Source organism: Erinaceus europaeus, chromosome 7 (assembly GCF_950295315.1).
Source record: "Erinaceus europaeus chromosome 7, mEriEur2.1, whole genome shotgun sequence".
Classification (NCBI taxonomy): Eukaryota; Metazoa; Chordata; class Mammalia; order Eulipotyphla; family Erinaceidae; genus Erinaceus; species Erinaceus europaeus.
In genome coordinates, this window is record NC_080168.1 from 59,673,748 (window position 1) to 59,686,061 (window position 12,314).

Below are 12,314 nucleotides of genomic sequence, written 5' to 3' on the forward strand. Positions count from 1 at the left end.
GTACAACTAATTCACTTCTAGATTTGATATTGCACTTTGAACCTGAGATCAGAGTTTCTGGAATGATGTAAAAACCTGCATGTTAGCTATTAGGCTCAGGCAAAATTAGTAAAGTCAAGAGCCCCTTGGAATATACCTAAAATAGACTTCCTAGATCCTTCTAGCATGAAAACCTTAAATCTCATTTGCTCTATCCTTACCTTTAGGTTTCTGATTATTACACAATTTGTTCTGCTTTCTACCTTAATACTTTTTGGCCACCAAGTTGCATGTACTACCGTGATGCCAACCTGACTTCCCTGGACAGATGACCTCACTAATGTTTCCTGGAACCACACATACCCAGAGCCCTACCCCTCTAGAGAAAGACAGAAACAGGCTGGAGGAGGGGTGGTCAGACAGTAGTGCAGCGGGTTAAGTACACATGGTGCAAAGCATAAGGACCAGCGCAAGGATCCTGGTTCAAGCCTCCAGCTACCACCCTACAGGGGGTGGCTTTGCAGGAGGCGAAGCAGGTCTGCAGGTATCTTTCTCTCCTCCTTTCTATCTTCCCCTCTTCTCTGGATTCTCTCTGTTTTATCCACAACAACAGCAATGACAACAGTGGCAATAGCAGCAACGAGGGCAACAAAAATGGGAAAAAATGGCCTCCAGGAGCAGTGGATTTGTAGTACAGGTATCGAGCCCCAGCAATAACCCTGGAGACAAAAAAAAAAAAAAAAAAAAAAGAAAGAAAGAAAGAAAGAAAGAAAGAAAGAAAGAAAGAAAGAAAGAAAAACAGACTGGGGAGGGGGATTGGGCAGCTGCACAACCATTTAAGCCTACATAGTATGACTTGCAAGGACTTACACAAGGATCCTGGTTTGAACCCCCGACTCCCCCTTTGCGGGGGGGGGGTCACTTCATAAGCGGTGAAGCAGGTCTGCAGGTATCTATCTTTCTCTCCCTCTCTCTATATCATCCCCTCCCCCTCTTAATTTCTCTCTGCTCTATCCAATAAAATGGAAAAAAAAAAAAAAAGGCCACCAGGAGCACTGGATTCGGTACTGCCGGCACCTAGCCCCAGTGATAACCCTGGGGGCAAAAAAAAAAAAGAAGAAAAAAAAAGGAAAGAAACAATCTGGTGGTATGAATTGATCTGCCAATGCCCATGTCCAGTGGAGAAGCAATTACAGAAGCCAGACATTCTACCTTTTGCAACCCATAATGATCCTGGGTCCATACTCCCAGGGGGATAAAGAATAAGGAAGTTTCTAATGGAGGGGATGGGACACAGAACTCTGATGGTGGGAATTGTACTTCTCTTATCCCACAATCTTGTTGATCATTATTAAACCACTAAAAAAAAAGGTTGAGCTGCCACCAATATCAGGATAGTCTTTTGACTGATATCTGGTTTTCTTTCTCCCCCTTTTTCTTCCTTCACTCTTTTTCTTCCCCTCCCCTTCCTCTTTCCCTCCCTCCCAACTAATCATATAAAACATATGAAATAAATGAAAGTAAAGCTTAAAACCAAAAAAAAAAAAAAACACTGGGTTATGTGTTCTATTTTATAGCACTTGTAGAAGCCTCTGCTCCTATGAATATTCTCCTTGTTAATAGGAACAGTCCCATTAACATGGAGAGTAGGGGGTCTGTGCTTTCTTAGGCTGATGTCAGACAATGACTCCTGCCATTTCTTGGAGGGGGTGTGTGTCTGTCAGCATCTCCCAAGACTTTAGATAGCTCCTATTAATCACCAGCATTGATGTTATCCACTGGTGTTCAATCTGGAAGGATCTGCCAAAAGGTTAATCTCTCATCATTCCTGGGGATTTAGAGGACAGCTTTCTGAAGATCTAGTTTTAATTTTGATAAATGAATTTAGTAATGACTTAATCCCTCCCCAAAAGGACCATGATTTCCAAGTCAGTCCAGAGATGACGTTAGCAATTCATTAAACACACAGGACACACCAATGACAAACTAAGCCTAGTGCATGTGGAAAGAAGTTTACTACTAGGATTTGCCCATCCTATTGGCATGGTCACATTCACTCCTCTTCACTGTGAAACCCAGCTGTGCACTGGCCAACTCTCCTATCTGACCTCTGTCGACACTTAGTGAATAACTTAAAATAACATGGAGGCTCCACGGGGAAGGTTGTGCTCAGTCTCACAGTGAAAAGTGATGGTTCTTCTCCGGACCAGTCTAGCTTGTGATTACAGTATCTTCAATTTATTTTTAAAAATTTGCTGATCAAGCTGTCTAGTTCTTTTTCCAACAATGACATCATCTCCCCAGACAATTACCTGGGTCCACCTGAATATTAGCTATCAGGTTCAGGCAAAAAATAGTAAATTCACGGGCCCTTTGGAATATACCTAAAATAGATCTAGTAGCTTTTTCCAAAATGAAGACCCCCAAATCTTTATTTGAAATAACAGGTTCATGATTAGTTAACAGTTTGTTCTGCTTTATATGTTTTCTAAAAGTCTTTTTAAAAATATTTATTTATTCCCTTTTGTTGCCCTTGTTGTTTTATTGTTGTAGTTATTTTTGATGTCATTGTTGTTGGATAGGACAGAGAGAAATGGAGAGAGGAGGGAAGACAGAGAGGGGAAGAGAAAGACACCTGCAGACCTGCTTCACAGCTTGTGAAGTGACCCCCCCTTGCAGGTGGGGAGCCGGAGGCTCGAACCTGGATCCTTATGCCGGTCCTTGTGCTCTGTGCCACGTTTGCTTATCCCAATGTGCTACCTCCCGACTCTCCCTGCTTTATATCTTAACTCTTTTTCAATCACCAGGTTCCAGATGCTATCATGATGTTAACCTGACTTCCCTGAGCAGATGACCCCACCAATGTGTCTTGGAGTTCCACTTCCCCAGATCCCTGCCCCACTAGGGAAAGAGAGAGACAGGCTGGGAGTATAGACCTACCTGCCAATGCCCATGCTCAGCAGAGAAGCAATTACAGAGCCAGACCTTCCACCTTCTGCACCCTACAATGATCCTGGGTTCATACTCCCAAAAGGATAAAGAATAGGGAAGCTATCAAGGGAGGGGATTGGATATGGAGTTCTGGGGGTGGGAACTATGTGGAAATGTACCCCTGTTATCCTACAGTCTTGCCAATATTTCCATTTTATTAATAAAAATTAAAAATATAGAAATTAAAAAATTACTTTGTGTGTGTGTGTGTGTGAGAGAGAGAGAGAGAGAGAGGAAGAGGACAGGGGAGAGAGAGACAAGAGCACCACTTAGCTCTGGTATGTGTGGGTCTCATACACATAAGCTCTACTCTCTCCACTGATGCCACTTCCTTGGCTACAAGAATAGAGTTTAATTCTAACTGTTATGAATTTTTGTGTTTTTTTGGGGGGGAAATATTTTTCCAATGTTTAGTTTAGGCTTGAAATCATGTTTTAGAGGAATATATGGGCATACTTCCCACATTTCCAGTTATGTAGTATTTAGTTGTATAAACATGCCACTATTTCACCTATTACATTGTAATAGATGCTTGGGCTGTTTTAAGTTTTCTTTTCTTTTTTGCCTCCAGGGTTATCACTGGTGCGCCTGCACCACTCCTGGTGGCCATTTTTTCCTCTTTATTATTTTTTTAAATTTTTTTATTTGACAAGACAGAGAGAAATTGAGAGGGGAGATGATTGAGAGAGGGAGAAAGAAAGACAGACATCACAGATCTATGCCACCACTTGTGAAGTGTCCACACTACAGGTGGGGGTAAAGTTTTTACCTTTCCTTTCTTCTCTTTTTCCTTCCTTCCTTCCTTCCTTCCTTCCTTCCTTCCTTCCTTCCTTCCTTCCTTCAGTTATTTTATCTTATTTATTTATTTATTTTTGCTCCATAGTTATCTCTGGGGCTCGGTGCAAGCACTATGAATCCATTGCTCCTGGATGCCATTTTCCCTCATTTTATTGGCTAGGACAGAGTAAAATTGAGAGGGGAGGGGAGACAGAGGGGGTGAGAGACATAGACACCTGCAGACCTACTTCACTGCTTGTGAAAACCTCCCTGCAGGTGGGAAGTCTGGGACTCAAACTGGGATCCTTGCATGGGTCTTTGTGCTTTATCCTATGTGTGCTTAACCCATTGCACTACCACTCAGCCCCCCTTTCTTCCTTTCTTACATCCATTTTTAATTATTATTATTTTTTTTCTGCCAGGGCTTTACTGGAGCTTCATACCTGAATGATTCCACTGTTCCTGGTATCCTCTCTCTCTCTCCCTCCCTCTCTCTCTCTCTCTTTCATTTTATTTGTGGGTTATTAGTTTACAGTAAACTTGTTGACACATGCATGTAATTCTCATTTCCCCATGATAGGTGTTTGTAAAACCCTCTCCCCACCTCCCCAGCTTAGGTTGTTTTACAACACCATACATCTTTGCATTCTTTTTTCCAGATCGAGAGTGAGAAGCAGAAAAGGAGAGAGAGAAGGAGGAGAGACTCCACAGCACTGCTCCACCATTTGTGAAGCTCCCCTTATGCAGGATACTCCCATGCATTTCTGGAGGCTCGAACCAAGGCCCTTGTGCATAGTAATGTATATGCTCTACCAGGTGAGCTACCCCCAGCTCAGTTTTACCTGTTTCAAATAATGCTGCTATGGAATCCATGCCCAGGTATGATGAACATGAGTTTTCTAGTACTTACCGGGGGCTGGCAGTAAACTCCCCTACACAGTGCTCCTGCCTGGCCAGGTGTGTAATCCAGGTTTCAGCCAGGTATGAAGCATTGGGAAAGCAGTGGCTCTGCTGTGTCCTTCCTTGTCTTCCTCCATCTCTATCACTTTTATTTTTATTTTTTAATGATCTTTAATTATTGGATAGAGACATCCAGATATCTAGAGGGAAGGGAGAGATAGAGAGGCAGAGAGTATCTGCAACACTGCTTAACCACTTGCATAGTTTTCCCTCTGGGGACCAGGGATTGGAATTCTGGCCCTTGTGCATTGTTCTTCTTCTAGCATTTGCCCTTCTTCTGTAGCCAGTCAACAGCGTCAGGTTGAGCCTGATGTAAAGTTTCGAGACCTCCTTTGATTCTGGAGAGGTGGCAGTCATTGACTATGTGGGTCATAGTCTGTCTGTAGCCGCAGGGGCAATTCGGGTCGTCTCTGGCTCCCCAGCGATGGAACATAGCGGCGCACTGGCCATGGCCTGTTCGATAGCGATTGAGGAGGGCCCAATCATAACGTGCTAGGTCAAAGCTGGGTTGACGCTTGCAGGGGTCTGTGATGAGGTGTTTGTTCTTTACCTCAGCTGACTGCCAACTCTGTTTCCAGGAGACTGGAACAGAGAAGTTCAGTGTAGGCATAGGGGACCAGATTGGGTGATGAGACGTCAAGCATTGGACAGGGTGGGCGAAGATATCCGCGTATATTGGCAGGTCCGGTTGAGCGTAGACGTGGGAAATGAACTTAGATGATGCTGCATCCTGACGAATATCTGGCAGGGCGATGTTGCTAAGAACTGGCAGCCATGGAACCGGGGTGGAACGGATGGTTCCAGAAATTATCCTCATGGAGGAATATAATTTGGAATCGACCAAGTGGACATGGGGGCTGCGGAACCATACTGGGGCACAGTATTCTGCAGTGGAATAGCATAATGCCAGAGATGATGATCGTAGTGTGGAAGCGCTCGCACCCCATGAGGAGCTGGCCAGTCTTACAATGATGTTATTCCTCGCGCCCACCTTTGCTGCAGTTTTTATGAGATGTTTGTGAAATGACAGAGTGCGATCGAGAGTAACGCCAAGATAGACTGGCTGGGCTTCATGCCGGATTCTTGTACCACCCAGCTGCACATTAAGCTCACGCGAGGCCGAGGCATGGTGTAGATGGAAAACAGATGATACCATTTTTGCAGTGCTAAGGATTAGTCGCCATTTTTTACAGTAATCAGATATCAGAGACATGTCTTTCGTGAGTGTTTCCTCGAGGATGTCGAACTTGGATGCCTAAGTTGCACAGCAGATGTCATCGGTGTAGATGAACTTCCTTGAAGAAGTTTCTGGAAGGTCATTGATGTAAATATTAAATAGTGTAGGAGCCAGAACAGAGCCCTGGGGGAGGCCACTTGAGACAGGTCTCCATCTGCTAGACTTGTCACCCAGATGCACCCGGAATCTTCTGTTTTGGAGGAGAAACGATATAGTGTTGGCCACCCATGGAGGCAGGCATCTTGAGATCTTGACTAGGAGACCATGGTGCCAGACCGTGTCATAGGCTGCTGTGAGATCAACAAAGACAGCACCCATCTTTAAATTCTTCTGGAATCCATTTTCAATATAAGTTGAGAGGGCCAGGGCTTGTTCGCAGGTAGATCTTCCTGGGCGGAAACCAGCTTGGGCGGGTGATAGGAATTTCTCTGTAAGATGAGAAATCCGTGACAGAAGCAGCCTCTCAAGGAGTTTGTAACACACGGAGAGGAGAGAAATTGGTCTATAGCTGGCGGCCAGTGTTGGGTCTTTCTTTGGTTTCAAAACCGCTATAATCTTCGCACGACGCCAAACTTTGGGCATAGACTCAGATTCCAAGATGTGGGACAGGAATGAAGCGAGTCACTTCTTTGCCACGGGACCCAGGTTAAGAATGAGTTCTGGGGTGATGTTATCATAGCCAGCAGCTGTTCCCTGTTTAACCCTCTTCAAAGCGTCTTCCAGTTCAGACAGTGTAAAGGGAGAGAGTTTTGGAGATGGACAAGATAACCGCAAGTGGGATGACCACTCATGGGAAATTTCTCTTTTCCAGACTGGGTTGATCTTAGCACGTCCAACTTGAGTTAGGTGACTGGCCACTGAGTTTGGAGATACGGGAGGACGGGAGACGGGAGGGGGTTGGCTACCGGCACCCAGTCTGTGAAGAAGCTTCCAGGCCTTCCTACTTGAGTGGGTGAAGTTCAGACTTTCTGTGAGTTGTTGCCAGCGGACTTGGCGTGCTGCATCCAGGGAGGCAGTGAGATGGTCAGCCACATCTGGATCGCCCGACTCATCATTACTGCTTTAGTAGTTGCTCGCATTCAGCATCAAGACAAGGCATATAGTTAGCACGTCTCCCACGAGGAATGGCTTGGGAAGCTGCTTTGAAAATGCCTTGGCGGAAGTGCCTGTAGGAATCTTCAGAGGGGATAGAGTTCATTGGAATTGCAGGAATAGACTGGTTGTTAAGATCACTGAACAGACGCCAGTTTGCTTTCCGAAAGTTCCATCTTAGTTTCTCTGAGCACAGAATCAGTGGGAGCTGGAGACCAATGTGGATGATAGCTGGGCGGTGATGACTGTGCGGGAAGATCTTGAGAACTTGTCTCGTAGCGGGAAAGGCTTGGCCTTTGACTGTGCTAATCCAGCACAGGTTGGGTGACGCGTCTTTATTCCATTTAGCACTGTGAAAAGAGCCTGGCTGTTTGGGATCGTATAATAGGGAGAGGTCATTCGCTGAAGCCCAGTCGGCTAAGATAGAGCCATCAGCACGAGTGGAGGAATAACCCCAGTCTTGGTGATGACTATTAAAGTCTCCAACGTAAACGGCTGGGTGATTCGGGCTTGGCAGGACCTCATTATCCCATGAGGCACTGGGAGGCTTATATACGTTGACGAGCTGAATAGTTCCAATAGTAATGGAGTCTTAGAATGTCGAAGAGGCCATGTGGTAAACGTCCGCAAGACACGATTTGGCGTAGATGGCTCGGCCGTGTTTAGGATGGAGATTATAGCATATTAAATCAAATCCACTGATGGTGAATCGAGCAGCTTCATCGACTGCTATATGTGTTTCTTGTAGGCAGATAACATCTGCCTGATGCTGTATCGCCAATTGACCAATAAGAACGCGTTTGGCAAAGGACAGCCCCTCAACATTGAGTTGGAGGACTCAAAGAGCAGGACCAACAGCTTGAAAGCTGTCAGGAGCTGCTTGTTGCTGGCTTTGAAAGTGACTGGGATCCATGTGGATTCAGTCGGCTAGGGAGGATCGTCAGTTTCCCCAATAAATGGGTACTCATGGGAGTATTGTGCATTGTAATATGTGCACTCAACCAGGTGCACCACCACCCACACTCCTCCATCTCTATCTCTATCCAAATGAAGTTATCCTAGACCCAAAAAGGACAGAGAGACAACAAAACAGAACCTCCTCTGCCAAAAAACAAACAAACAAACAAAACCCAGATTTTTATGATGAATAAAGCATAAATAGGACTCTTTTTCGGGGGCAAAATGACATACTCCTTTCCATACTTCTTATCTTTTAGAGTTTTTTTTTTTTTGCCTATTTTGTTCTACAAAGGTGCCCATCCTTTTATCAAAGACTTACAAAGGTTCTTTATAAAACATAATATTAATCTTCCTTCAGTCATACAAGTTGTAAATAACTGCTTAGGCAGGTCAGTCAGTGGCACACTGGGCTAAGCACACAGTGAGAAATGCATGGAGCAGCACAAGGATCCTGGTTCGAGCCCCTAGCTCCCCACCTGCAGGGGGGTTGCTTAACAAGCAATGAAGCAGGTCTGCAGGTGTCTATCTCTCTCTCCCTCTCTGTCTTCCCCTCCTCTCTCAATTTCCCTCTGTCCTATCCAACAATAACAGCAGCAGGGGAAAATGATGGCTTCCAGGTGCAGTGGATTCATAGTGTAGGCACCGAGCCCCAGCAATAACCCTGGAGTCAAAATACAAACAAACAAACAAACAAAAAACTACTTAGTGTGGAATAAATTTTTATTGTGGTTAGACATCATTTGTTTTACAGTTTTTAAAAATTATTTATTTTGCATAGAGACAGAGAAATTGAGAAGGAAGGGGAAGCTAGAGACGTGAGAGAGGCACTTATAGTGCTGTCAAACAGCTCATGAAACTTACTTCCTGCAGATGGGGACCAGAGTCTTGAACCTGGGTCCTTGCATACTGTAATGCATGCATGCAACCAGGTGCACCACCACCCGGCCCCAAACAGCAGTTTTAACGCCACAAAGTTATTAGTCTCATTATTTTTAGTTATGTTTCTTTACCATTAAAATATTTTATTTTGTAAAGACCTTTAAAAGCCACTATCTTGTTTTATCTTAAAGTTTTGTTCTTAATATATATTTTCAGCAAGATTTAATCATTTATTCATGAGAATGAGAGAGGGAGGGAGGGAGAAAGAGAACCAGAGAATCACTCTGACCTATCCAATGCTTGAGATTGAACTTGGGACTCATGCTTAGTAGTCTGATGCTTTAGCCACTGTGACACATCCCTGGCTGCTCTTAATAGTTTTATTACTTTTCATTTGCACAGCTAACGTTCTTGGCATCATCTGTGAAGTCTTGTCCTCTGTCTCATCATCTATAGTGTCCAATGATAACAAATCAGATCTTCATAAATGCCTGCTTTCTGTTACAATCCATTGATTTGTTTTTCCATTCCTATACCTATACTATGCTCTCTTAATTACCTTAGCTTTTATTCAAAGCTTGCCTCTGTGGTACAGCACCTGCTTTTCTTTTTCAGAAGTAACTGGGTTATTCTTAGTCCTTCATCTTTTCATATGATGCCATAACCCCACTCCAAACATTGTATTATGAAAATTTCCAAAAATTAGAAGAAGTTGAGGAAGTTTATAGCAAACATCTATGAAGCACAACTTTAATATATGGTTAGGGATAACTGACATAGTTGCAATGCATAGATATTTATATAATCCAAAATATGATATACTTCAGATTTATTTAATTTTTCCTTCATGCCTTACAATGAAATATCATATTGGTAATTTACTTTCTAGATATCTTTCAAAGTTTTTGTCATATCTAGTTATGGAACTCTTTTTTATCATGGATGTTTTAATGTTATTAAAGAAAACATTCCAAATGTCTCTCTATACCAAAGTGCAATTGACATTTAATACTGATTTTAAAACAAAAAATCTCATATACCCGTTTAATAGCTATCTTGTTAAAACCTTTTAATAGTTCCACTATTTAATATACAGAATAGCTTGAGTATTTTACATATAGTTGCATATTCTATTAAGTAATAATAGTTGTTGATCTTTACTTTCTAGTTCTTATGCTTTCCACTCCCCCCCCCATCTTACTTTACTGGTTCATAGACCTGAAGTGGTGATGTCAATTGTTTTAGTCTTGTTTCTAATTTAAAAGTCAATGTTTCAAAGTTTTCACCATTGTTTTCATATAAGTTTTATTTGGTGGTGGTGGGAAGCAGATGCTTTATTTATTTACTTATTTATTTATTTAATCACAATTGACTTTATCTTTTTTTAAAACTAAAGACATTTATTTTTTATTATCTTGATGCATGTGATAAAGACAGCCAGAAATCAACAGGAAGGGGGAGATAGAGAGGGACAGAGACAGAGAGATAGATACTGCAGCAGTTCTTCACCATGCTTGAACCTTTCCGTCTGCAGGGGACTGGGGGCTTGAACCTTGTGCGTTGTAACATGTTCACTCCAGCAGGTGCTCTACCAACTGGCCCCTTGAATTTATTATTTTTTTATTTTATTTTTTTTCACTTTCTTTTTTTTAAATTTATTTCTTTATTGGGGAATTAATGTTTTACATTCAACAGTAAATACAATAGTTTGTACATGCATAACATTTCCCAGTTTCCCATTTAACAATACAACCCCCACTATGTCATTTATCATCCTTCATGGACCTGTATTCTCCCCACCCACCCACCCCAGAGTCTTTTACTTGGGTGCAATATTTATTTTTTAAAGTACATTAAGACATTCCATGCAGTTATTAATGTTTTGGGGTTTTAAACAATGAATGTTAACCTCTGAGGGTTGTATTTAGAAACATTATTATTAGCGGGCCAGATGGTAGTGCAGCAGGTTAAGCATACATGGCATAAAAGCACAGGATAGGTGTAAGGATCCCAGTTTGAGCCTTCGACTTCCCACCTGCAGGGAGGTCACTTCACAAGCAGTGAAGCAGCAGATCTGCAGGTGTCTATCTTTATCTCCCCCTCTCTGTCTTCCCCTCCTCTCTCAATTTCTCTCTGTCCTATCCAACAACAACAGCAATGGAAACAATAAAAACAGCAAGGGCAACAAAATAGGAAAACTGGTCTCCTGAATAATGCTTTGGTTAAAGAACATAATAATAATAATAATTTTTCCTTCTAATAATAATAATTAAAAGAATTTTTTTTTGCCTCTAGGGTTATCACTGGGGTTAGGTGTCTGCACTACGAATCCACTGCTCCTTTTTGGTTCCTGTTCATTAACCATTTTGTCTCAATTTAGGTCATGTCACCTTTCAGACACCAAGTTACAGATGCTACCATGACTCCACCCTGATTTCTCTGGACAGATGACCTCACCAATTTGTCCTGGACCCTTGCATCTCCAGAGCTCTGGTCCACTAGGGAAAGATAGAAACAGGCTGGGAGTATAGAGGGACCTATCAATGCCCATGTTCAGCAGAAAAGCAATTATAGAAGCCAGAACTCCTACCTTCTGCTCCCCCAAAATAATCCTGATCCATACTCCCAGTGGGGGAGAAGTGATAGGATGAAGGTAAGAGGACTCTGAACTCCAGCTCCATCAGCACCCAGAGAGAGAGAGAAGGAAAAGGAAAGGAAGATATGGAAGTAGTTATGTTGTCAAGAGTGGTTTGGAGGGGGAAGAGAGGATTGAATCAGTTAAAAAAAAAAAGGGACAACTATGTATAAATCTGGACAGATAGTTGTAGAGATGATGATTGACCCATGTCTACAACCTTAGGGGAACTGTGGTGTATTGCAGTGGGGAAGAGTAAAGATTCAGAACACTGGTGGTGGGATGGTGTGAATTCAAACCCCTGTAGACATAGAATTCTGTAATATAAAAATGAATAAACGAATAAATAAATAAATAAATAAATGGGAAAAAGAGAAGGAGAGAGAGAGAGAGAGAGACACCTGCAGCCCTGCTTCACCACTTGTGAAACTTACCTCCTTCAGGTGGGGACCAGGGGATTGAACCCAGGTCCTTGTACACTGTAGAGTGTGTGTTTAACCAGGTGTGCCACTGCCTGGCCCCAGCCACATTTGAGTTTTTTATATAGAGCTCTTCCCAATAAAATCCTTATCTTTCTAGCTGTTACCACAGGGAGAGTCAAGCTATTTAAAGAAAGCAACTAGTAGGTAGTGTGTGGACAACTGGGAGTGTGACTTTTGTGCTTTCTTCAAAGGAGCAAGTGTTTGTCTAGACCACTACATTAGCCATCCATCGCCAAAATAAGACCATCCACCAAGCTGCCCAAAGCTCTGTGGCTATCAGCAGCATGCATTGTCCCTAGATCACGGTTTTTTTTTTGTCTGA